The following is a 24,185-nucleotide window of genomic DNA, read 5'->3' on the forward strand; positions in this document are numbered from 1 at the left end:
AAATTGCTGTCTGATGTGGCTGACCTAGAGAGAAGCCAGTCCCTGAGGGTGTGCTGTCATTCCTTGTCCTGAACTGCAGAGTGATGACAGGGGTTGGGAGGGGAGGGTGACAGCCCAGAGGGGTCTATAAATCACCAGCTGACACTTTTATTTGTTAAACTATTCTACACACAGGGGGCCTGTGACAAAGCAGCTAAGAAAATACAACTACTCAGAGAATGGAAATAAATGTGTTCCAAAGCACCCGGGTGATCTTCAAAACCCATGCATATAAGACAAAGAAAGAAAGAGAGGAATGGAGGGAGGGAGGGAGGGAGGAGGAGGGAGGGAGGGGGAAGGAGGAAGGAAGGAAGGAAGGAAGGAAGGAAGGAAGGAAGGAAGGAAGGAAGGAAGGAAGGAGGGAAGGAAGGAAGGAAGGAAGGAAATTCAGGGGGAGAGAGAGATTGATTGGCAATTACTCTGCTAGTAGCTGGATTCTCACGTACATCAAACTCCATTTCATTCACTGCCAGTCCATATTAGCAACACCTAACAGTCCTGTTGTCATGGGAACCCTGGGAGGTGAACCTGGGCACTCTTGGTTCTGGTAGAAGTCCTTTGACTGCTTAATTTAGAGTTACCACACTGGCCATGTCCACCCCTTTGCTCCTTCCTCATCAGGAGCAGAACTTTCCAGGCATGGGTCCCGAGAGGCTGACTGATCAGGTATCTGTTTTTCCCTGATGATTAGAGTGGGGAGACAGAAGGAGAGGGTGTCAGCGAGCTGGGGCGGCATACAGCCAAGAGGCAGCGATGATTAAAGAGAAAAGCAGAGCCTTGTCAAGAAGGCAAGATTGGCTCTACCTCTGAACAAAGTGATTTCCTCCCATCAGCACATGTCCTGCCCAGCCAGAGATGATCCTCCAAATACAGAAGAGGTAGGCAGAGTGACAGGGCCTCGCTGGGCAGGAGACAAGTGTGGTCTTACCCTATTGATTTATATTTCATATAGTCTGCTATCCCAGGGGGCTTCCGAGGAACTGGAGTGTGACAGCTGGAAGGGACTTCAAAGTCAGTTTTACCCACTTGCTCAGGATAAAATCATCACCCTGACCTGGTCCATGGCTCAGGCCACCAGGTGGGGCTCACCCTCCATTCTGGGACCAGGTCCTTGGAGACTCAGAAGCTGAGAGGTGGGCAGTCCCCAGGACTCCCACCTTTATGCTCAGATTTTATTGCTGTGGATGGTTCCACTCATCCCTCATGGGGACAGTCTCCACTCAAGTCTACACCTCATGCCATACCCAGGGCAACCCGGCCTTTGTATACAGCTCTGTCCTATGTGTGCGTGCCTTGCCTGGCACCCTCTGCCCTTACATTACCTGTGGTGATTTGAATGAGCATGGTCTCCATAGGCTCATATTTATTGGCTGTTTGGTCCCCAGTTGGTAGACTATTTAGGAAGGATTAGTTGTGGCACAATTGGAGGAGGTGTGTCACTGGGGATAGGCTTTGAGGTTTCAAAAGTCCATGCCAGGCCAGACATATGATTGCACACTCTCTGTCTCTGCACCCAGCCTGAAGATAAGGATGTAAGCTCTTAGCTATTACTCTAGAATCATGTCTGTCTGCCTGCTGTTAGATTCCTTGCCATGATGGTTATAGACTGACCCTCTGAAACTTCAAGCAAGCCTCCAATTAAATGTTTCCTTTTATAAGTTGCCTTGATCATGGTGTCTCTTCCCAGCAATAAAACAATAAATAAGATACTACTCCATTAGCCTCTAGGCCTCTGTCTACAACATACCACCTCTAAGGTTTCCAGACCTTACACTAGGTTCAGCTCCTCAAGTATCCCATACAAAGCTCATAGTTCTGTCCTGTGTATAAGTATGAGCACTGGACAGTACTGGGCATGGGGCACACCATGTAAACAACATGCTGCTAGGTCCTGAGTAGAAAAAAATCAATACAAGGATGAACAGAAGGGGTCTTCTTAACTCTGACTGCATTCTCACAAGTCACCCCCACTTCCATGAAGATGACATGCCATTCAGTCCTTGTTTTGAAGGACTGAGTCGCTGTGCCACCATCCCCTTAATTCACAGTGGAAGTTTGAGCTTCCAAGTTTGAGGCCTGCAATCATCTTGCTAGGGACAGAAACAAGGAGGCTACTTAGATGAGCTGGGACTGGGAAAGCCAGACATAAAGGAAGACCCACCCTACCCCATGTCCCCAGTCTCCCAATCTATGGTGACAAAGCAATGGAGAGGACCCATAGCCATAGCTACAGGCATGACTATTCCCTGACAAGGGTGTAACCATGTTGCAGGGCTTACTCAACCTTTCACATACAGAGCCCCTAAGGTGGTCTAATTTGTATCCCCATCCTTCAAACGGAGAAACCAAAACACAGACTCCAAATGTCTTGCCAAACCACACATGCTGTGGGCCAAACTGAGTCTTCTCAAGCAAGCATGGGCTCCTCAATGTCGGGCCAGAAGCAGTTTCAGTAGCTTCTATCAGATGTGGTTTCAAGGACCTCGGAATTATGACACACCCTTCAGGGGTCCTGGCTACAACTGAAACCTCCCAGAAGCAGGCTACGGCATGGGTGGAGTCCCCATAGCTGTGGGCACTTTGATCTGCACAGAAAGGAAGCAGGAATGTTGAAGCTCTATTGACAGGGTCTGTCCACACCCCTGGCCCACAGGAGCCCTACCCAGATGGCAGGAACCACCAAGCAGGAAATAAGAGCAGCTCCTGGATGGGGCAATAGTCACTAGTCACTTTTATTGTCACCCTGCATCTCGTCTCATTTTTCTGATCTTCTGGGTCTTAGGAATTGGTCCCCTTTTCATGCTTATCTCAAGGGTGATGGATACCTATTTTTCTCACCATGCAGAGCCCATCTAACCTGAAAGACTCATCACAGGAGAGGCCATTACAACTATTCCCTTTTAGCACTGAGGATACTGACATACTGATCTAAGAAACCCACATGACATCATACACTGTACCCATATCATGCCCAAGCCCAGGACTTTCCTGGGTTCACTGCTCATCACTGTCCCCAATCCTGGTGACCTCACTTTCCCAGTACAGGTCATAAAGATTCTGGCGGTCCTCCAAGGCACTGAAAGTTAACCATGACATCCAGTCATGGAGGCTCTAAGACCACCAGACTGGGAGGGAGCCCTATGAAAATACAAAACCTGGCCAACATTGCTGTTGAGGGATAAATCCAAGCTAAATATTAAGCCCTTTGAGCCTTTCCCTCACTTTCAATATGGAGCTCATTCCTGAATAACCTGACACTGGGGCTCTGGGGTTTGCAAAGTGACTGTCATGGGTCAGCAAGTCCACTGAGACCTTCCTCCCACTCCACCAGCATCTGCTTGCCAGGCCAGCTATTCTCAGGTTGCTGCAAGGGGAGCCCCAGAACATCAGTGCTCAGGGGAGAGTCTCAGTGTCCAGTGACACTGAGTCTGTCCCTGCTGTACCCCAAAGTTTCATCCAAAACAGTGAATCAAGAAGCCAGCCCTTTGCAGAGCAGCCCATAGACCTTAAGAACAGCTCTAAACTTGGCTGTCACCTGTCTGATAGTCAATGCACATGTTGCTTCCTTGGTGGCATTAGGACCAGAAACCAGGGAGGCCCTTGCCTCCCACTGAGGTTCACACTTTCAGAACAGCCAGCAGAGCAGAGTTCAGAAGCAGTTTGCCTTCCTGGAGCCAAGAATAATCACAAAGAAAGGGGATGGGGAGCCAACGAATTCTCAGGCCCAGTTCACTATCAACAGACACCATGTGGCATGAGGAAGACAGAGGGGAGGGAAAGGGTGACTCCCCACAGGAAGGGAAGGAGAAGAGGAAGGCTTTGTGGATCTAGCACCAGAAATCATGTGAGGCAAGAGTCAGTGATCCATTTGCCAGGGAGGCTCCAGGCATTATCAAATCCTCCTGCCCAAGCAGAACAGGCTGCCCTTGGTGTGGTCTAGTCTGGGGTTTCATTCCCCCTAGTCTGAGACCAGTCACCAGGCTTCCTGACCTACTTGTCTGTGTAGCTCCTTGTCAGGCCACACCTTGGACACTCATATCAGAGCTCCTGTCTCCCTGGAGGCCTGGTCCTCTTCATCCTCATAGTCACTGATCGGCCCCCGGTAGGCCAGCCTCTGACAGGCAGCTTCTCTACCAAGACCTTGTTACTATGACTATCACTTGAGCCACTGTGTATGTGATTCGCATGCCTGGGACACTCCTTCCACTCTGTGCCTCCATCTCCCATCATTCATTCTTAAGCTCCTTCCTTCAGGAAGTCCTCTCACAGGCTGGGTGCTCCAGGGGAAGGACCTACATCTGCTTCTGGCCCAGACTGTCTCCAGAGCCTTGCCAGGTGCCAACACATCAGTAACTGCTGAGCAAATTAATCACCTAAGAACCAGCTCGGATGAACAAGACCAGCTCCCAATGAGGCATTCCCACACTGCCTTACTTGTAACCTATCCGGGTGTGGAGGTGGGCTCTAGAATAGGGGGCCTCCTGCAATCCCATCAAAACCCACAAACTCAAGGTGAGAGGCTCAGCCAAAGGCTACTTATGGATCTGCACTCACAGCTTTCTGTACTACGATGCACAGGCCCACCACAGGAGATGCCCAGAGAGAGAAGATGCTGATGGGGGTGGGGGAGCAGGCTGTGGGGAAACCTTTTCAACAACATTAAGCAAGTAAATCCTTGTCTCCTCCACTCCATGGGTGACTTGCACCCCACACAGTCTCATGAGCAGATGGGGCAACCACTCTCACTACACAGATAAACAAAGTGGGGGAACAGAGACGAAACCCGTTCCTGAGATCACACAGCAAGAATGCTGCTACGATTTGAGTGAGGCAATGAGTGAAAAGGATGGTGACATCAGCATCGCAGGCAGGACAACTTCAAGGAGTCATCCTGAGAAATGTCTTGACACACCTGGCACAGAGACCCTGACAGGGAAAGACTGCCAGAGTCCACATCTGTGGTGCCTGCATTCCCAGGCACTGGCAATGATAACTCTGCCTCTGCATTTGGCTTAAAGATTATAAGCAGGGCGCTGGCCAGGATGTATGTGACTCAAGATGTGCCACACAGCAAAGAGGAGCAGTGGCCACACTCCCAGTCTTCATGCACAATGCTCTGGAGAGGCTGTGGAATCCTCCTAAGAGGGTGCTTCCTGCAGCAGGCCACAAGCTGCTGATTCCTGAGAAAGCAAAAGCAAGTGCTTCAGTTGGGCTGACCCTAGCTCCACACCTTCCATCCTGTTCTAGAAAGGCCTGGCTCTCTTGGGCCTCAGCAGGAGACATTTTCCAGGTTCCACAAGGCTAAAGCTTACTTCTTCTGCCCCGAGGTTCAGATTAGACAAGACCTCACTCGAGTCTCTAAAATGGAGTCCCTGCTCCATTGTGACTTCATCAAAAGGTTGCTGACCTCCAGAGAATGGCTGTGCAAAGATGTGACACCTTGTGAAGTGTTGTCCCTGAGGAAGGGGTAGACTGAAGACCACTTTGATTGCACTAACCAGAAAGAGCACTCACCCCAAATTCCCAGCAAATCAGAAGCTCTGGGACTACTGGGCTCTCAGGAGGCCCTTCTGGACCAGAGGGAATTAGACATGGCCTAGTTAAGCTTACAGAGACCCACAACCATGCTCTGCAGATAGAAGCGTATCTACAGCTAGGGATAGGTAGCAAGAGCTCCAGCCCCAGAATGGCCCTTCCTCCAGCATGAAGCAGACTGACCATCACTCTGGAGGCTGGGGTCCCAAGGGTGAGAGGCCTTGGAGGCATTAGTGTACCATTGACTCAGGTATCTATGAGGCCATGGTCAGTGGCTTGTCATGAGTCAAAGATGGCCATCCCTGGTGTAAGTCACACACTTAGCCTGCTTGAGCATCCATCCACTCAAGTGTGGCAGGAATTGGCTGGATCCAATAATCCTCACCAGGAATGCCACACTCAACCACAGAGGCTATTCTTACAGCTACCCAATGGTTCTTTCCTGGAATCATCTCACCTGCCACCATGCAGAGGAAAACCTTAGAAGAGCCACAGGCAGGATGGGGACATTAGTGACAGCCCTGCCCCTTTACAGGGGACAATCAGAGCAGCTAAGGAAATCTCAAACTCATTTGTTTTCTGACCTGCTAACTCCACATCTAGAGCAAGTCCACAGATGTCCCTGCAACTGAAACACAGATGTACTCAGCAGCTCCAGCTGAAGACTGGAAGAAGCCCACTTCTAGCCCCAGGCTGGGAGTGAACACCCTCATCTGGCAATCAAGGGAGCACCAGGAGGGGAACTCACAGGTTGGGTGAAGATGGGCATGAGTGGGAAGCCCCTTAACACCATTCTATGTCCCGTCTACGTTAAAACATGGGACCACTGTGAGAGGCCATGAAAACCTTCCAAGTAGCCCCTGGAGGTATGTGCAGAATTCAAGCAGACACTCCACTACTCCTCATGTTTTGATCTATGGTGTATCCATGTTCCAAAGGAAAATTTTAAATAAAACCAGCAGGCTGCCTCCTTTTACAACCCCCATTTCTCCACCCTCTAGCAAACAAGGCTTGGATACAGGGGCATTCTTTGCCTGGCCCAGGACCACCTGGTAACAATCTTGCTGCATCTGATGGGGAGGGCCTTCCCTTGCTGCTCCATTCTAGTGTGTGTGTGTGTGTGTGTGTGTGTGTGTGTGTGTGTGTGTGTGTGTGTGTGTGATAGGACACCCTCCATTGTATGGTCCTTCCATGGATGAGGCCAGCAATAAACTTTCTTCCCTGTCCCTTTGATCTACAAATCATGAGAAGACATTCTTTCCCACTGGTGACATTGACAGCCATAGCAGAGGAAACCCAGTCTAGATTAAAGCATTCAGTTGGTACTCAATAAATGTTAGCTTCCTTTCTTCCCCGATGGCAGTCACATGAGAACTCAAATTCTGTTGGTGCACCTGTGAAGCAAGCCTGCTGGGGAGGAACTGAGGTAGGTCTGGTGAGGTTTTACTGAGGTAGTGTCTGTCCTTCCTCGTGGCCTAAGAGGCTCTAGGAGACCATCTTAACCTGGCCTGGGCTTTGACTGCTGATGTAGGAGCAGCAGGAAGCCTCTGGAAGAACCCAGGCTTTATGAACCCAAGCCTGAGGTGTGGGCAGACAACACCCTCTTAAGGCAGTTGGTTCTAGCTCATGAGTCAGTATCATCATTTCCACTTCCCCAACTGGGGTCAACAAAGATCAACAAAGCACCTACCCCAAATATCCACAGGGCTCTGGCTCTGGCCAGGGCCTTTCTCACATCTGCCCCAAAGCCCTAAAACACCATCTTCCAATGCCCAGGGTCTCTGCTGACTTGTCTATAGGAGCTAAGCCCAAGCCCCTGGGTCCCTACCTGCTAGACTCCTCCTCATATATCACCAGTGTCTCCTGATCAAAGCTCTGTGTTCAGGGCTTGTCAAAACCCTGGCTGGAAGCACCCACCGTGTGCTCTTCTCTAAGGAAGCCACTCTGCTACCCAGGAACACAGTGAAGACAAAGTGGTATAGCCTGTGCATAGAAGTTATGGTACTGAGGTGGGCAAGTTGAAGGTCAGGCTTGGGGTTAGGTCTTGGGGTTTGTGTCAGAAGTAAGGCCAAGGCTGGGTTTGCCTAAGCAGAGGCAAAAGTTAAAACTAGAGTTAGGATAAAGTTAGGAATGAACTTTCAAGTCTTGTTAGATTGCTAGGACCAGAGCTTGGATTAGGGCTAGAGTTATGGTTAGGGTTAGGATTCTGGTTAGGAGAGGCAGGGAGGGGAAAGAAATGGGAGAGAAGAGACTGGAGAAGATAAGAGGGAAGCAAGTGGAGGAAAGGGGAGGGAGAAGAGGAGGGAGGAGGAAAGAAGTGGGGAGCCTTTGCCACCTGCAGGCTCCCGCCCTCTACCCCTTGGAGGAATGGTCAGGAAAAAGACAAAAAGCCTATGGCCACTCAGAGGCAGGTTCTAGCTTCTAAGGCCCAGAGCCAGCTCTGTGTGAAGGGCCAGGCCTGGTTATCACTGCCCTGTGAGGGCGTATAAAGATACACCAGTCAGAAAAATAAAACTGCCTTAAACACAGGAGAGCTCCGTCCTCAAATGCCTCCTGCACCCTGTGTGCCAAGAAACACCCTCCATCTGAACCCCATCCTTCCCTCGGGAGGACCCAGCCCATCACATATGTCTCCAGGAATTCAGAGCGCAGTCTCCCCTGGCTGACAGGAGATGAGAAGAGGAAGAGAGAACCAGGAATGGGAATGGCTTATGTGACCCAGCCTGCTGGTGCTACTGCCCTTCCTCACTGAGAGAAACCAGGAGCTGGTGCAAAACAAGAGCTTTCAATCCTCAGGCAAGGTCTTAGGGGGCACCAGATGCACTACTGGGCCAGGGATATGCCTTGGTATTTGTCATAACTTACCTTGTGGACACTTGTCATCTAGATGGGTTTAAGGCGAGATGCTGAAGAGGCCCTGCATCCTCTGCATATAGCTGGGCCTCCAGAGAGATGGTGTGGCTGGAACACCAGGTTCTAGCTCTGCTCACTAACCGGACAGAACATGGGTATCAGGGATGCATCTTCTTTCCACATAGCTGAGTAAGTCTCCTCATGCCACCTCCTAATAGAGGTCCTACTGAGCCCCCTCCATAGCTCTCATCCCTGTGAGACATGTTGTCCCCATCTGTGTGAAGCTGGGCATAATAAGGGAGGTTTGTTTGGCCGAAGTCACACATCCCAGAGGTGGAGATTTGGGCTTCTAGCCTGACATCTCACCACCACGCAGCCTCCTTTGGCTACCATCAGCATCGCTGGGGGAAAGAGTGCCCTTTGCCAGATGGGAAGGTGATAATAGGCTAGGTGGCAGCAATCTGAGTCCCTGCTGTGACCAGGTTCACATCCTGAATTGTAGTCTCTGCAGAGCGGCCTCCTCACTCACTGAGCCGCTATGCATCAGGGCCACACTGTCACCTGTGCTCCTGCAACACTCTATGATAATGAACCATTCCAGAAGAGGACTGAATGAGGCCTCCATCATCTCTGCATATATGGATGCTAGCTCTGGTTGGAAAGGGTGGTGCCACTGTATTTCAAAGTTCCTCTGACTCCCCCACCTAATCAAACTCAGCACAACTGAGTTGCAAACTATCGACAACATGGTTCAGAGAAACAGGCCAGCATGACAGAGGGCCACCTTCCACACAGGTAAGGCCTATCCTGTTCAGCTCCTCAGGGTATCAAATCCCCTTGCTAGGCTCTTGGGGACAGGGGCTCCCATCCCTGCATTCGACACAAGTGCTCTAAAGGTTTGGGGACTGAACAATTGAACACACATGGGCACAGTCCCCAAGCTCAGTCATACATGCATGAGGATGGACAGATGTACGTTCACCTGAACACTGCCCCCCTTTCAAGCCTGGGATTCTTTCCTAACAAACTTTAAGCTTCTCTCTCTGCCTCCCCCAGCACCTCTCTACACCCCAGGGCCCACTTCAGGGCCCCTATCTGGGATGACTTTGGGGACCTGCTCCCCAGTTTGGCCAGGCCAAAGTACTGCAATATCTGGAGCCCTGCAGTTCTTAGATAGGGAAGACTCAGTGATGCCCCAAACGGTCTCTTGGCCCAGAACCTGAGTGTGGTCTTGAGTCTTTGTGTTTGTTGCTTAAGACCTCAAAGTGAAATGGCCCTAAATCTCCAGACAGGCATCCTTATACAAGACAAAACAGGGGCTTCATCCTAAGACCCTAGAGGAAGTGATGCGTACAGCCAACGGAGGCTGGAATTGATGGAATCATTGTGTTTTCCAACTTCTAGCCTCCAAGCTGTGAGGTGAGTCCCAGGACACACTCTTGCTGTTATGCCACATCTGGGCACTTTGCTACATCAGCCTAATAAACTGATAGCCTCCTGTGGGAACACCAAGGCTCAGCTTGACAAGGTGATGCACCCAGAAACTCTCCCCACTGGAAACTGATAACTCCAAATCTGCATCCCCTTTTCACTGCCCCCAACTGCTACTCACAAGAACTGGCCCCAGATTAAGGGGGAAGTGACAGACCCTGCTTGCTCCTTCCCTTGGGAAGGAGCTGGAGTCCAGCAGAGGCCATGGAGCTGCGATGACGCAGAGCCTAACCCCTCATCAGTCACCCACCTTTCATGGGCACAAAACCAGCACTTTAAAGAGGAGCTGAGAATGAGCTGGGAAAGGACCCCATAAATCAAAATCAGCCAGCAGAAAATAAATGTATGAGCGTTACTGATCTGTAGAGAATTGCATTTCTACATTGACTCTATTTAAGGGATAATGTGTGTTTTAATGGGCGGGTCTCCGCAGGCTTTCCCACCGAAGCCATCCTTCGCAAATATTATTTACTCTCCATTTTTCATAACCTGATTGAGTTTTAATTCACCCATCATTCTTTCTTAATAGTCACTGTAAGCAAAAATTATTAATGAAATTACATGGTTCTTTTTTTTCTTTTCTTCTTCTTCTTCTTCTTTTTTTTTTTTTTTTTTTTTTTTTTTTTGCCTCTGCTGTTCAACATGATGCTCATGGGCTCCCACCTAAAAGAGCTGGCGTTCCTCAGATCTATTTCTGGCAATGAGAGGTAATTGGACAAGCCATGGTGCTGGTTCTGCTAGATACTTCAACACTAGAAGTGCCTGGGGTATCTGGGGGGGGGGAGGGCCAGGGAATGAGAGTTGCTAAGCCTACTTTGAAACCAGAAATTCTGTAACTAGCTCTCAGCCCCCACCCCTAGATACTAGATCCCACCAGACGGCATATGTTCACTGCCTCTAATAGTCTCTATTGGAAACAAGCTGTCATGTCAGAGCTGAGGGGCCTGGCACTGGGTAGTGGCAGGCTGGGCTTGCTGGAGGAGGAGGTGGTAAGCAGTGTCAGCTGGAACAATGGCATGCTCAGGAAGATGAGGCTTGGCTACCAGCTGAGGCAGATGCTCCATTGCCCAGTCCATGCTGGGACTATAAAGGCTATGGAAGGAAGGGCTTCTTTCCCATTCTTTGGGCTGTCCTGTGACTTCTCTGATGGTTCTTAGTGTCAAGTCTCCCCTCTGGAGCCCAGGTACCCAAGCTGCATGTAGTTGTGAGACAGAAGCTATGCAGTTCAGTGGGAAGGGAAGCCATGGACCACTGTGCCTCTCCAGGCTGTCTCGGGGAGAGGGCTAGAGGTGCCTGCTCCCTGGGAAAGCTTTCAAAAAGGAAATTTAAATGCTGCTTTGGTGGGTGGTAGGGGCAGCTGAAGGGATGACCCCTGAAGCTGGGAGGAGGGGAGTATGGGTACATGGGGTTCCTGCAAGAGGGATTATTTCAGCTGTACTTACAGAAGGGGCCTGACATCACTTCCAGAGAAAGGCTGGCCTCTGATGCCTGCAGCCTCAGGCATAGCATACTTCTCTTGGGCCTCCTTCTCCTACTGTGTCCCCATGTCTGACTAGCTGCCACTGTGTGTGGATGCCCACACAGCTGAACAGTAGGTCAAAGTGACCATCCTGTCCACACACAAGCAGGACCAGCTGCATCTGGGTGATCAAATGGCTCAACCAGAATCTGACATACAGGGACACCCTGAAACAAACAGCTGTAGAACTGCCAAGGAGGGGTATCTTTGCGGGACTTTTACTGTAGTCTGGGTCTTGAACACCTCCCTAAAACCAACATATTAAAGGCTTTGTCCCCAGGATGAGCCTCTGAAGGGCAGAAGAGCCCTTAGGAAGTGGAGCCTGGTGAGAGACCTCACAATATTAGAACATACTCCTGAAGGGAATGAATGATGGAATCTTAGCCCCTTGCTCTTTGTCTTTTGATACCTCCCATGAGGTGAGCCCTTTTGTTCCTACCTGTGCTCCCTCCCACCAAGATGCCTTGGGCCAAAGTAACAGCACTAACTGACCATGGACTGCAACTGCCAAAATCATGAGCCAAGATCAAGCTTTCCTGTTAGAAGCTGGCACTCTCAGGTATATTACAGTAGCAAAAAAAGCTGACTGTCGGGCTTTCTTGTTCATTAAGTCACTTCTTTCCCTTAAGTAAGAAAATTTTACGTCATCACAAGAAAGGAAAAGGAGTGTGACTGGCCAATCCACCAATGAGAGATCAGGAAGACTCAACATTCATAGCTTCAGCATCTGCAGAAATCCTGATGCCCCAAAAGCCCAGTCACAGGGCTTTAATTGGTATTTAATGCTATCAACTTGATGGGGTCTAGAATTGCTAGGAGATGAGCCTCAGGGAGTGTCTGTGACAATGATTCCAAAGAGGTATAACTGAGGAGGGAAGACCCGACCAATATGGGCAGGTACCATGCCATGGGTTGGGCTTCTGAACTGGATATAAAGGAGGAAACGAGCCAGGCACCAACATTTCTCTCTCTCTCTCTCTCTCTCTCTCTCTCTCTCTCTCTCTCTCTCTCTCTCTCTCTCTCTCTCTCTCTCTTTCTTTCTCTCTCTCTGCTTCCTGACTGTGAACACTATGTGACCAGCTATGTCAAGGTCCTGCCACCATACCTTCCCAGGCACAACGGACTGTACCCTAAGATTGTGAACCCAAATAAATCCTTCCTTCCTTAAGCTGCTTTTGTCACAGCAGCAACAATAACAAAATAGCTAATACACTGGGGAATGACACCATTTAATCAAAATATCTCTGGAACCAGAGGCAGGGCTCACAAACTCAGGCAGCCATTCTCAGAAAAGCCAGACCCTGAGTGGAGGCTCACCCTGAGCCCTTAGGCTTTGCCTAATATGGAGTATGTCTGTGAGGACAGACTTCTGTGGTCCTTGCTCAGCTATGACCTTTGCAATCTCTGCAAGGTCACTGCCACTTTGAGGAGTCAGGGAGGAGGCCCTGGCTTCTGCTAATGTTCATGTCATTTCCGGAAGTCACCGGTGCTGAGAACCTTGGAGGCCTAGGAATCTTCCAGTAGGGGCTCGGAGAGGCCTATTAGACAGACAGAGCTGGCATATTGGGCAGTGGAAGAAGACTTGTCACATTTGTGCTCTGAAGGCCTGAGAATTGATATTTTAAGGCGTTCTTTTAAAACATTTGGTGATTTCTCGAGCAGGTTTCCGCAGCTGTCTGCAGCATGTTTTCTAAGCATAGCGTGGCCTAGAGGAATGTAGCACTTGAGAGAGTTTTGGTATAAATCCAACATATTTCTAGTGAGTCCCCTGCCTCTACTTAGAAAAAGAATCCAGAGGCTTAGAAGGTTCTGCTTCCCCTGGCTACGTGGCTGTGGGCACAGCGCCAATCTCCCAGAGCCTGGAGCAATGTGTCTATGAAGTAGTCAGCTGGGACATCCTCCTGCCCATGGTGGGAGGAGAACTGAAAGGGCAGCTGGCACCACTTACAGCTCTCCCATGGATGGAGACACCTCCACTATACATCACAGCAAGCCAGCCAAGCAGCCTTTAGGTTTGCATATCTCAGATAACAGTTTAGCTGGGGCCTGTACATTTCTACCCATTAGCCCCTGTTGAACCACATGGGCTGCATCTGCATCTTTGTCCACACTATACAAATCTTATAATACCCTTGACCTCTCTCTAGGCTGATCTAGCTCTTGATGAACATGACATAAACCAATAAGCCAGAAAGTAAATGACAGACATGTCTCAATAACCTGACATTTGTTTTTGCATTATTGGGGATAGGAATTGGGGCCTTGCTTGTGGCAGTCATCTACTCTACCACTGAACCACTGAGCCCCAAAGCAGTCTCCTCTACCACCGAACCACTGAGCCCCAAAGCAGTAGTACAGGAGATTCCACTCCCAGTGAGCCTGAAATCTCAGCCACTGTTTCCAGCACAGGATCAGGAGCCAGCAAGACCTCACACCAACCATACGTTTTGGGTTCAGATGTTGAGACATATGTACTGCACACATGACAGACACAAACAAGGGGGGACCAAGTCCAGAAAAGAGGGGGTCTGACACAGGCCTTTCTTAATGACTGTCTCAAGAAGGTTCATTTGGAATTAGGGGGACTATTCATGGTGGGCTTCACAGGGGTAGGGGGTGAGCTCTCCTCTAATAGCCATATGATGGGCAAGACAGACTAGATCTGGCTCCCATCTATCTGGGCAACTGGAATGAGATAAGGGTGGCTCCAGAGAGTGGCCAAGATTGCTCTGAGAGACTTCATGAGAAGGCTGTACCTAAAGCAGGGAAACGGCACACCCAGAAAGATGCAGTCAATTCCCCAGAAGGACCCCTGGGTTATGGCCATCAGCCAGGAAGCTGAAGTCAAGGGTATAATGGGTGACTTTCAGTGGCCACATCTGTCTCTTTTTGTGACTATGGAGAGCCACTTCTTTTATTATTTGTGTATTTCATGAAAGAACATCTGTGATAAACAACAATGGTGACCCTAGCTTCTGCAAGCCATTCATATCAATCTGGTTATAACTAGAACCAAGAGAAAACTTGCTCTTATGTTCTTAGTGAACACCAGGCATGTGACAACTCCTGTGGGAAGGATGGAAGTTTCTGAACGTGAAACATTTTCCTTTCTGAAATCCACTTTACAAGCTCTCCCCAGGGTGTACACAGTGCCTCTTTCTCTAAAGGAAGTACTGCAGATGGTCCTGCAGGGGCCAAGCATGTGGCTGAACTGCATCTTAAGACCATCAACCCCAAGGCTCTCTGGATGGAGGAAACTGTTATATAGCAGACACATCACATCAAATCTCTGGCAAGCTTCCGGGTTGACGAGCTCTGTCTCAGCTGTGGCAGAGAGCCTTCCTCCATGGGGTTGAGGGAGGGCCTCATCACCATCCCCTGCAGCTAGAAACAGAGCCCTCTCCATCACTGTGACAAAGACAAAAAACCTGAATTAAGAGCCTTGTCTAAAATTGACCATGATTGAAAGTTAATGATGGTGCAAATTTGGCAAAAATTATTTTCACGTGCGTCAAGATGTGGTCGCGGCATGCATCCGGGAACTAGTGATGGGCATCTCCTGAGTTCCTGTGGGGCATAGGGCCATGCGGCTTTCTGATGCACCCCTTCCTCAACATCAGAACCCTTGGCAGAGATCTGAGCTGTCACCACCATCACATCACAGTTCTGGGGCTGTGCCGACACATCTGCTTGTCAGCAACCCAGGCTGAAGTCTGTGCTCATTGCACTTTATGACAACATTGCATTTATAATGACAATCCAGGGACCAGCCCAGTTGAGGACCATTCCAGAAACTAGCAGAAACACTTAACTACCACACAGTGTGTCTGGAGGTATACATGGCATTCCCTCCCTTTTTCCACGCGGACTCCAAAATGTCTGTTTACTTGTCTATTTCCTGATTTTTGCAGACACAAACCATGTTCATTCCCAGCCCTAGTGCAGAGCCAGGGTCCAGCAGACATCTGTAAGTACTTATTGTACTGGAATGTGGCGCATGATCTCTTTATGGTAACTTTAAAAATATGTGTACTTGCATAGCTCCAAAGGAACAATACAGACATATGTATATACACATCTCCATAGAAACCCCCAACAGAGATGTGTGTGTGCGCACCTCCCCAGAGACCCACAGACACATGCACATGCACATATCCACAGGAGCCCAAAGGAGAGAGAGAGAGAGAGAGAGAGAGAGAGAGAGAGAGAGAGAGTCCACAGACATGAGTGCGAAAAGCACACAGGCAAGAATGATGTCTGCATCTGCACAGCGAGCAATGACTCCTGGCTGTCATGAGTCAGTTTCTCACTCTTCCACATATTTCTGCTTTTCTCCAGCAAGCAAGCTATCTGCAACCAGGGCAAACACTGAGCAGCAGAAGAGGTCGTGTCTATGACAGCTTCACAAAGATGTGCTCCTACTTTGACACAAGTGCTGCTTCCTGACCTGGCTTCAAGGGGTTACAGCCACTTGGCTCAGGTGTTTACATCACATGTACTGACTAGAGCCTTCCTCACATTCTGTCCCTGTCACTGTACCAGAAGCCCTGGGGACACTTGGAGCTGGCTGCACATTTCTCTGTGAAAAAGACATACCTGTGACTAAGTGCCCCTGAGAAGACAAGCCCCTCTCCCACAGTCTGTCCAGGTTTGTAGCCATCTTGGGCCTGAAGGAAGTCCCAACCATCTGTCTAAACTGACCAGTGCAGGCAGAGGTAGGGTAATTGTGTGGCTTGGTGAACCTTCAGGAACCTGAGCCCATGTCGGAGGAGTGATAGGGTCAAAAGTTGCTCTTGAATGCATGGCTTCAGGACAGGCAGGGACACGGTCTGACCATGGGGCCCACAAAGGTTCTTTGACCAGATGGTGTAACTGCTGCCCATCTGAGAAACCAGGGCCCCAGTGGTAGCCGACTACTGCAATGGATCACCACCGGGAAGAATCAGATAGCCATGCTAAGCTGGCCGCCTCCAGGAAGGGTTAGTGCCACACAGATCTCCCCCAGCCTCCCCTGCCACAAACACACACACTGGAAAAGCCTGGGCCATACTGCCCCTCTGCCATGCCTTGTCTCATCTTGTGAGGCTGACTGACACAGTTTCTAAACCAATGACCAAATGTTCCACTCTGTGAACAAGACTCCCTGTCCCCACACCACATCCCAGACAACTGGGAACTCAGAATGGACCCCAGAGCCAAGAATAAACTGGAACTACCAAGCTTCTAGAGTATGTTGGACAGGAAATAGGCAACTTTGAGTCAGTCAGAGATTCATGGCTGAGACATCAATGCATACAACACAATAGAAAAAATATGAATAAACTAGGTCTATCTAAAACTAAAACTAAAAACTTAGATGTTTGTCCTGGGGTTTTTTTGGGGGGAGGGGGGCTGATAACTAGTACTTACAAAATGGAGGGGCTGGGTGTGGTTCAGTGTGAAATGCCTGAATAGCATTTGGGAGGCCTGTGCTCCACCCTCAGTACCTCAAAGGGAAGCCGGGGGGGGGGGAGGCAGGGGGAGGGGGAGAGGAAAAAGTATTATCCTTGGCTTCTCTTTTGTTGAGAGAAAACACTAACCAAAAAGCAACCTGGCGAGGAAGGGTTTACTCATTGCAGGTTACTGTGCATTGCCCCATCATCAGGGCAGCCAGGGCATGGGTTGAGCAGAGACCACTGAGGATCACTGCTTACGAGCTTCTTCTCTCCAGCTTGTTCAGCTCCCTTTCTTATACATTGCAGATCCACTTGTCCAGGGGTGCTACTGCCCAGGGAGAAGGCTGGACTCTCCTTCATCAATTGGATGCCTGTCCCCTTCATCAATTGTCAATCATGAAAATGCCCCCATAGATATACATACAGACCAATCTAATGGGGAGAATAACAAGGTCCCGAGTTTGAGCACTCCCCTTGCCAAATAAAATTTACAGATGGCAAATGGCCCAGGAAGATGTGTTCAGTGTCATTAGTTACTGGATAAATGTAAATCAAACCACAATGTAAACCTTACACCTACAAGAATGTCCAAAATATAAAAGTTGACAATGCAGGGAGCTACAAGGATGGGTAAATGGAGCTCTTCTGACCCAGGCTTGGGACTAAATGATCCTAGAATCAATTTGGCATTATTTTATGAAGTTAAATTCATCCTTCATACATGAGTGACCCCACATGGTATGTATCCAAGAGAAACAGCAGTGTATCTACACTAAGACCAGTGCAGTGTTCATAGCAGCTTGCACATGACTGGAAGGGACGTAGAAACTGCCAAGATGTCCTTCAGTCAGAAAAAGGATGGAGAAACTGCTGGCCTGTGTATCAGGAGACCATGAAGCTCCACAAAGGAACAAACTTCTGCCACACACCACACGGATGGTCCGCAGGCATCACAGTTGAATATGAAGTGTCCCACAGGTTCAGATAGTAAAGATTTGGTCCCATCTAGTGAGACTATTTTGTGAGGAAACTTTAAGAGTTGTGACCTACCATCCCCTGAGCAAATAGAGAACATGGGAAGAGGGGGGAGGAAGCTACGAGAGTGAGAAGGGAAGAAAAGGAAGGATGCAGAGGTCATGAGGAAGCAGAAAGGTTGAGTCAGGTATAGATTAGAAGAAAGGACATATGATAGGTAGGATTTTAGTTCGGGGGTGGTAGGGGAGGAAGGGAGGGAGAAGGGAACTGGGATTGTCATGTAATTCAATCTTGTTTGTAATTCAAATATATTAAAACAAAAAACAACAACAAAAAAAGAGTTGTGACCTAGTTGGAGAAAGTGAAGCCATTGAGGTGTATGTCTTTAAACAAGATTCTAGAACCCTGATCCTTGTTTGTCTATGGCCACCATGAGATGAGAATGTCTGCTCTAGCATGCCCTTCCACCACAATGCATGCCCTCCCACTATGATGTATTCTCTTTCATCATGAGGCTCCGCCTCTGTGGGCTGAGCTGTGCTGAAACCACAAGCCAACACAGATCTTCTCTCTTTCAAGGAGTATTTGTCACAGAAATAAAATTCAGATTATTATGCATGATTGCAGTGAGTGTGGAAGAAGCCTGGCTCAGAAGATAGTACACTCCACATCAGTCCCCTTGCAAGCATTCTGGGAAAGGCAGCATGTTTGAGTGAGAGACAGAGTCACAGGTGCAGGGTATTGAGTACAAAGGGTGAGATCCTGGGCTGCTGGGTGTTGTCATGGGGGAGCACGGTGCCAGTGCTCTTATTACATGATCAAAACTTACCAAGGAATACACTTCAAAAGGTCTGCTTTAGTGCATACCAATTATACCTCAAAAGACCTATGCCAAATAACAAGTACTTTCATTGCATCAGCATTGACTTACAAACGCCCAGCTTACAAACACCAGATCCACACATCCTCTACACATCTGGCCTCTGCAGTGTCCAGAGCGGAAGCAAACTGGCTGGGCATCATACCGCCAAGATTTTCAACAACAGGTGTCAATGTGGAGATTCCCAACTCCACTCCTTGATGTCCTCTTAGCACAGATTGCCCATATATTGCCCTCTTCCTGCCCCTTGTCTTGTGGTACATGCCAGCTCTAGGCAGCTGTGCTCAGTTCCCCACCAGCCCCACAGCCTCCAGCCAGAGCTGACTCTGCCCTTCCACAGTTCTCCAGCATGCAGGCACCCTATCTCTGTCATCTCACACAACCATCATGACAGCTAAGCAAGGAGCTGTCATTAGCACCAGCATGTGGAAACTGAGGCTTGATGAAGTTAAGTCAGCACAGCATCCTCTGCAGGCCTCAAAGTGAAGCTCCATGTGGCACGCTCCCCAGGCTAGTGTAGGCGGCTACACAGCAGCTCAGTTCAACTGAGAATCATTAAAACCCGCAGCTCCAGAGCCCCAGGATCTACACTACCGACCATCTGTGGGCCCACACATAAGAGAAAGGACAACCTGGGCTCAGACTCAATCTATGCTTTTCTTCATCTGATGATAAATGGATAAAGTTCTCGCCAAGACATGGAAATCAGGAGCAGAAGGAGGCGGAGTGCAAGACCTACAAGTGAAATAATGAATTCATAATCCTCCCAAAGACAGTTGGCATGGGAAACTGACATCACCATGGAAACCAGGCAAGCATGGCACATCCCCAGGAGGGCAGGGCAGAGCCACCTTAGCTCTGGGCTGCAGAGAATGATAGGGCTCCATGCTGGTTTTGGCAGCCCTGAGAGAACCCTGGTGCCTCCAACATGCTGTTAGTTCCAAAGGGCCAGCGGGGACGTTACCTGCACAATACACAACCCAATGTGGGGAAGCCTTGGCTTGGATGTGCAGCTCTCAGACTGTGGGCATGGGGGAGGGTGGCATTCTGAGGTGCAGGGTCCAAAGAGAGCAACTTCCTGGATGAGCAGCCCTGAGTTTGGTGGGGTGGGATCAGCCATGGCTGCCTGGAAGACAAGCAGGCACCTACTGACTGGGAAGCCAAGGGAAAAAATGGCCAAAGACAGCCTGGAGATGAGAAGGGCTGGGATGTGGGAAGGAGGAGCTAGCTGGAGAATAAAGGGAGCAACAACAGTGTCAAGCCAGAGGAATCCTGGCAAAGGAAACAGTCGACACCTGAGAAATAGCTCAGGACTGAGGGAGGACTGAGGGGCCCATGAAGCCACCATGGCATAGAGCATGGCGCAGTAACAAAACGAACAGTGCTGTAGTGCCAGCATGCTGACTCCACCTCCTGCCCACACACAGGACACAGGCTCTCTCTCTCTCTCTCTCTCTCTCTCTCTCTCTCTCTCTCTCTCTCTCTCTCTCTCTCTCTCTCTCTCTCTCTCTCTCTCTCTCTCTCTCTCTGGAAAATCTCAGGCAACATCTGCTTATTGTTTTTCAATAAGAATTTGGCTGCTGACGACCCTAATTGTGTCTTCTGGAGTTAATTCCGCTCTCACCTTCTCTACAGCTCATTATCGAGGAATTGTAATGATGAGGTTCCCAAGCAACCCAGCTGTCCCCTGAATACACTTCTCCCCTCCTCCTCCCCAAGTAGAGCCATCTTGGCTCAAAGCAGGTTCCCAGGCCTGATGAGGCAGGCCTCTGCTTGGATTCACACGCTGGAACTCTACAGAGACGCTGAAGGCTTCTCAGTAAGAGGGGAACTGAACGCCGAGGTCAGGCTACAGGTTACAGAGACCAAGAGCACAGCTCAGCTGCTGTCAGAAGCTAGTGGCTTCTGAGGCTTGCTTTGCACATAGCTCTGGGAAGATCCAGGGGACCTGACTCCTCAGTCAGAATGGAGGGCCTGGCTGGGACATTGGGAAGGCTGGCAGGAGGTGGGATGTGGCAGGCCTGCCATGGAGCTGGAATTGGTGGCCCTGGGTGTGCTGAGCCTTTCTAAGCTGCCCCCATATTGGGAGCTGTTACTCCAGATTTACTTGTGAGGAAATCAAGAGAGACTCAGAGAGGAGGCTCACTGCCCAAGCTCACACAGCTCCCATGTCTCCTGCCTGCCAGAAGACAGAGACAGAGGACAGCAGGACCAGGATGAGGGGCTGTGTCCTGGCAAGAGCCACTGTGGAGTGGTGGGGGCTACTCTGCAGAGAACATGATGAACAGGGGAAGAGGCAAAGCAAAGCAGACAGGTGGAGGCTGGGGAAGGGCCTCAAAGGGGAGGACATTTCAAGCCCTATAGGGGGTAAAGCTAGAGTGAGTTTATTCCCACCCACCTCTCTTACCCTGGGAAATTGGGAATTGTTAATGTGACTTCTGCAGCAGACACAGCCCCAAGGGAAATTTGTGAGCAGTGTCCTGTGGCTTAGGTAGCCAATACCATTTTCATTACTTTGGCTTCCCTGTCTATGCAAAAAGGCAGCTGTGAGGGCCAGATCTGACTCATGTAATATTCCTGTGAACACACTGGGACCTTTCAGACATAGTAACTGCTACCAGTGCCAAGGTGGTCCTCATGCGCAACCATCCTGGAGCCATTCCCTGGTTCTCATGGCCAGATTTGGGCTCTGTGTGCCCACCCTATTACCATTGCCACCACCAGGGATCAGGGGACACAGAAGCTAGGCACTGGAGGGATGGCCAGGACCCCTGAGGGGAAGAAAGGATCCAAACCTCCTGGGGCCAGAGACTAAGCCTGGGGGCTGGAATGTTCTGCACACAGAGACAAGAGTGAAAATCCACCGGCACTGGGCAGTGGTGGCGCATGCCTTTAATCTCAGCACTGGGGAGGCAGAGGCAGGTGGATCTCTATGAGTTCGAGACCAGCCTGGTCTACAAGAGCTAGTTCCAGGACAGCCTCCAAAGCCACAGGGAAACCCTGCCTCAAAAAACCAAAAAAGAAAATAGAAAGAAAGAAAAAAAGAAAGAAAGGAGGCAGGTTGGGAGGGAGGGAGGGAGGGAGGAGAGAGAGAGAGAGAGAGAGAGAGAGAGAGAGAGAGAGTGAGAGAGAGAGAGAGAGAACCCACTGGCATGGAGCTTGAGGCAGAGCAGGAGGGGCTGTTAGGAGAGGGATCTCCAGAGCTGAGATTTGGGGTCAGGACTTGGGACCCTGCCAATGTCTCCATTACGCCTGGAGGCCTTTCTTTTGAAAACATCTCTTTATGTTTTCCCACTCCCCAAAATTTATTTAAAAATAAACTGCGACTCCGATGCATGCTCTCATCACTGATGTAACAAGCAATTTCCCAGCGAGACTCGGAGCCAAGAGCAGCTCAGGAGCAGACTGGCTGCATTCCCTGTGCCAGGAGACATCATCCCTGCAAATGGTCAGTCTGAACAGCCAATGGAGGTGGGTGAGGGAGGACTGTAAGGACAGACCTAGACACCCTCTTCTGCTTCACCCATACACTGGTACGGTGGGTGTTCCTCAGAAAAGTTGCTGCCTAAGGCTTTTAACAACACTGAAGCCTAAATAAGAATGTTTACATGGGGAACTTGAAGCCAAGAGAGGTTAAGCAACTTACCCAAGGTTGAACAGTGGGAACTCACATCCAGGCTGTTAGGTCTAATACCCAGAACTTCACTGTTACTGAGCTGACTGGATCTCTCATCTCTAAAGATACTCAAGGTTGTGGTGTCCCCCGAATAGTGGCTTTGCTTGAATAGTCAGGTCAGTGTCAAATGTGACAGGTAAACCTTCCCTTGCAGAAAAATCTGTACTTCCATTAACAGAGCTGAGGCAGTGTCATTGCCATCACCAGGCTCCCCTTAGGGCCTGTGCTCTGAGACCACTGTATCTGGAGTTGTGCTTAGGAACCTCAATACACTGAACCACTCCTGTTTCTGAAGGTGCTCACTCCTGCAACTCTGGCCAGGGCAAGTTCCCATCAACCTACCCACAAACTCCCATGAACTTCCCAGTCCCTCTCTCATCAGAGGCTCAGCTGAGGGGTTGCCCAATAAGATTCTGAGAAGAGAGACAGTGGAACAATGGAGGAGAAAAAACTCTGTCTCATGACCAACTCCTCAGCCTTTCTGGTGCACCCAGATCTTCGAGAGATGCAGGAGAGAATGGACAGGCCTCCACCCTGAGACGATGCCTGATTCTTTTCAGGGAAGATGGCACACACACACACACACACACACACACGCGCGCGCGCGCACACACGCACACAGGCGCACACACACACACACACACACACACACACACGCACACGCACACGCACACAGGCACACACGCACGCACGCACGCACGCACGCACACCCATATATAGTCCACCTCATGGTGAGGCATATTCATGGGACCAGGTAAGGGGACCTTTCTCTGAAAGGGATGAACTTACCATAGGTATTCAGGGGTGAGGGCATGAGGGATGGATGCTTGAGAAGACAAGGCCATCTGGTCCTTCAGAGGGTCTGATTAGACCACTGTCTCCAGGTGAAGCCTAGAGTGAGTTAGTGCTGTACACAGAGGTAAAATAAGAGGTAAAGCTAAGATATAGCAGGAAACCAAGGACAAGAGGAAAGAGAGGCAGTGCCAAAAGGTTCCCAGGCTTCCCATGCCCGTCTACAAATGACTGAAACACCACAGAGGAGGTGGCGGCAGGGCTCCTGGGCAGCTGCCCACTCTCCCTGACCAGCTTCTATGGCTCTGACATAGAACTGTGTAGCTATACTTCTGCTGCTGCCACCGTGACAACCAGAATAAGGATGGTGAGCCCACATCCTATACCTGGAGATGCCAAGCCACACTGACTGATGTTCAATCTCAGCAGTGGGAGTGGGGGAAGCTCAGTCCAAGCAGTGGTGCCCCTGATCCCTGCCAAGTGAGGCAGAAGCAAGGGTTGGCTGTGAATTGATCTGACACTCTGCCAAGAAAGTGAGTGGTCTCTCTTCCTGGGGTGTCTGTGAAATGCATGTGTGGCTTTTCTCATTAGGGCAGCTCTGGTGAGAGGAACAACCACAAACACAGGTGTGGAACTCAGCAGCCTGCAAGCTGCCACATGCAGGTTCCGAGAATGGCAGATTCCCGTGGGCCCAGCCTGCATGGCATGCAGGCAGCTATCTCCCACAATATCCCATATCCTGTCTTACATACCAGCACTCTCCAAGACCCTTGTGTGAAATTACTATGGGTTCCAGGATGTATGAGAGTCACTGACCTCCTACATCAAAAGTAGAATGCCTCCTGGCACCTGGCTCAAAACTCTACCTTGGACCAGATATCCATCACAGCCTGTAGCCCATCTAGCTCATTGTTCCTACAAACCCCTGATGCCTATTGACACACTCCCCTCAAACTCCACACTGGGGTTCCTTCAGTCCTGTGCACCCTT

The 24,185-nt window shown here is 49.8% G+C and overlaps 1 protein-coding gene across 1 annotated transcript in view; it reads right to left on the bottom strand.

Annotated features, from left to right (window-relative positions):
* Positions 1–24,185, bottom strand: part of Sorcs2 (sortilin related VPS10 domain containing receptor 2) — a 358,664-nt gene that overhangs the window by 211,451 nt on the left and 123,028 nt on the right. The gene's annotated exons all lie outside the window — the stretch shown is intronic.

The sequence above is a fragment of the Cricetulus griseus genome, assembly GCF_003668045.3.
Source record: "Cricetulus griseus strain 17A/GY chromosome 1 unlocalized genomic scaffold, alternate assembly CriGri-PICRH-1.0 chr1_1, whole genome shotgun sequence".
Lineage (NCBI taxonomy): Eukaryota > Metazoa > Chordata > Mammalia > Rodentia > Cricetidae > Cricetulus > Cricetulus griseus.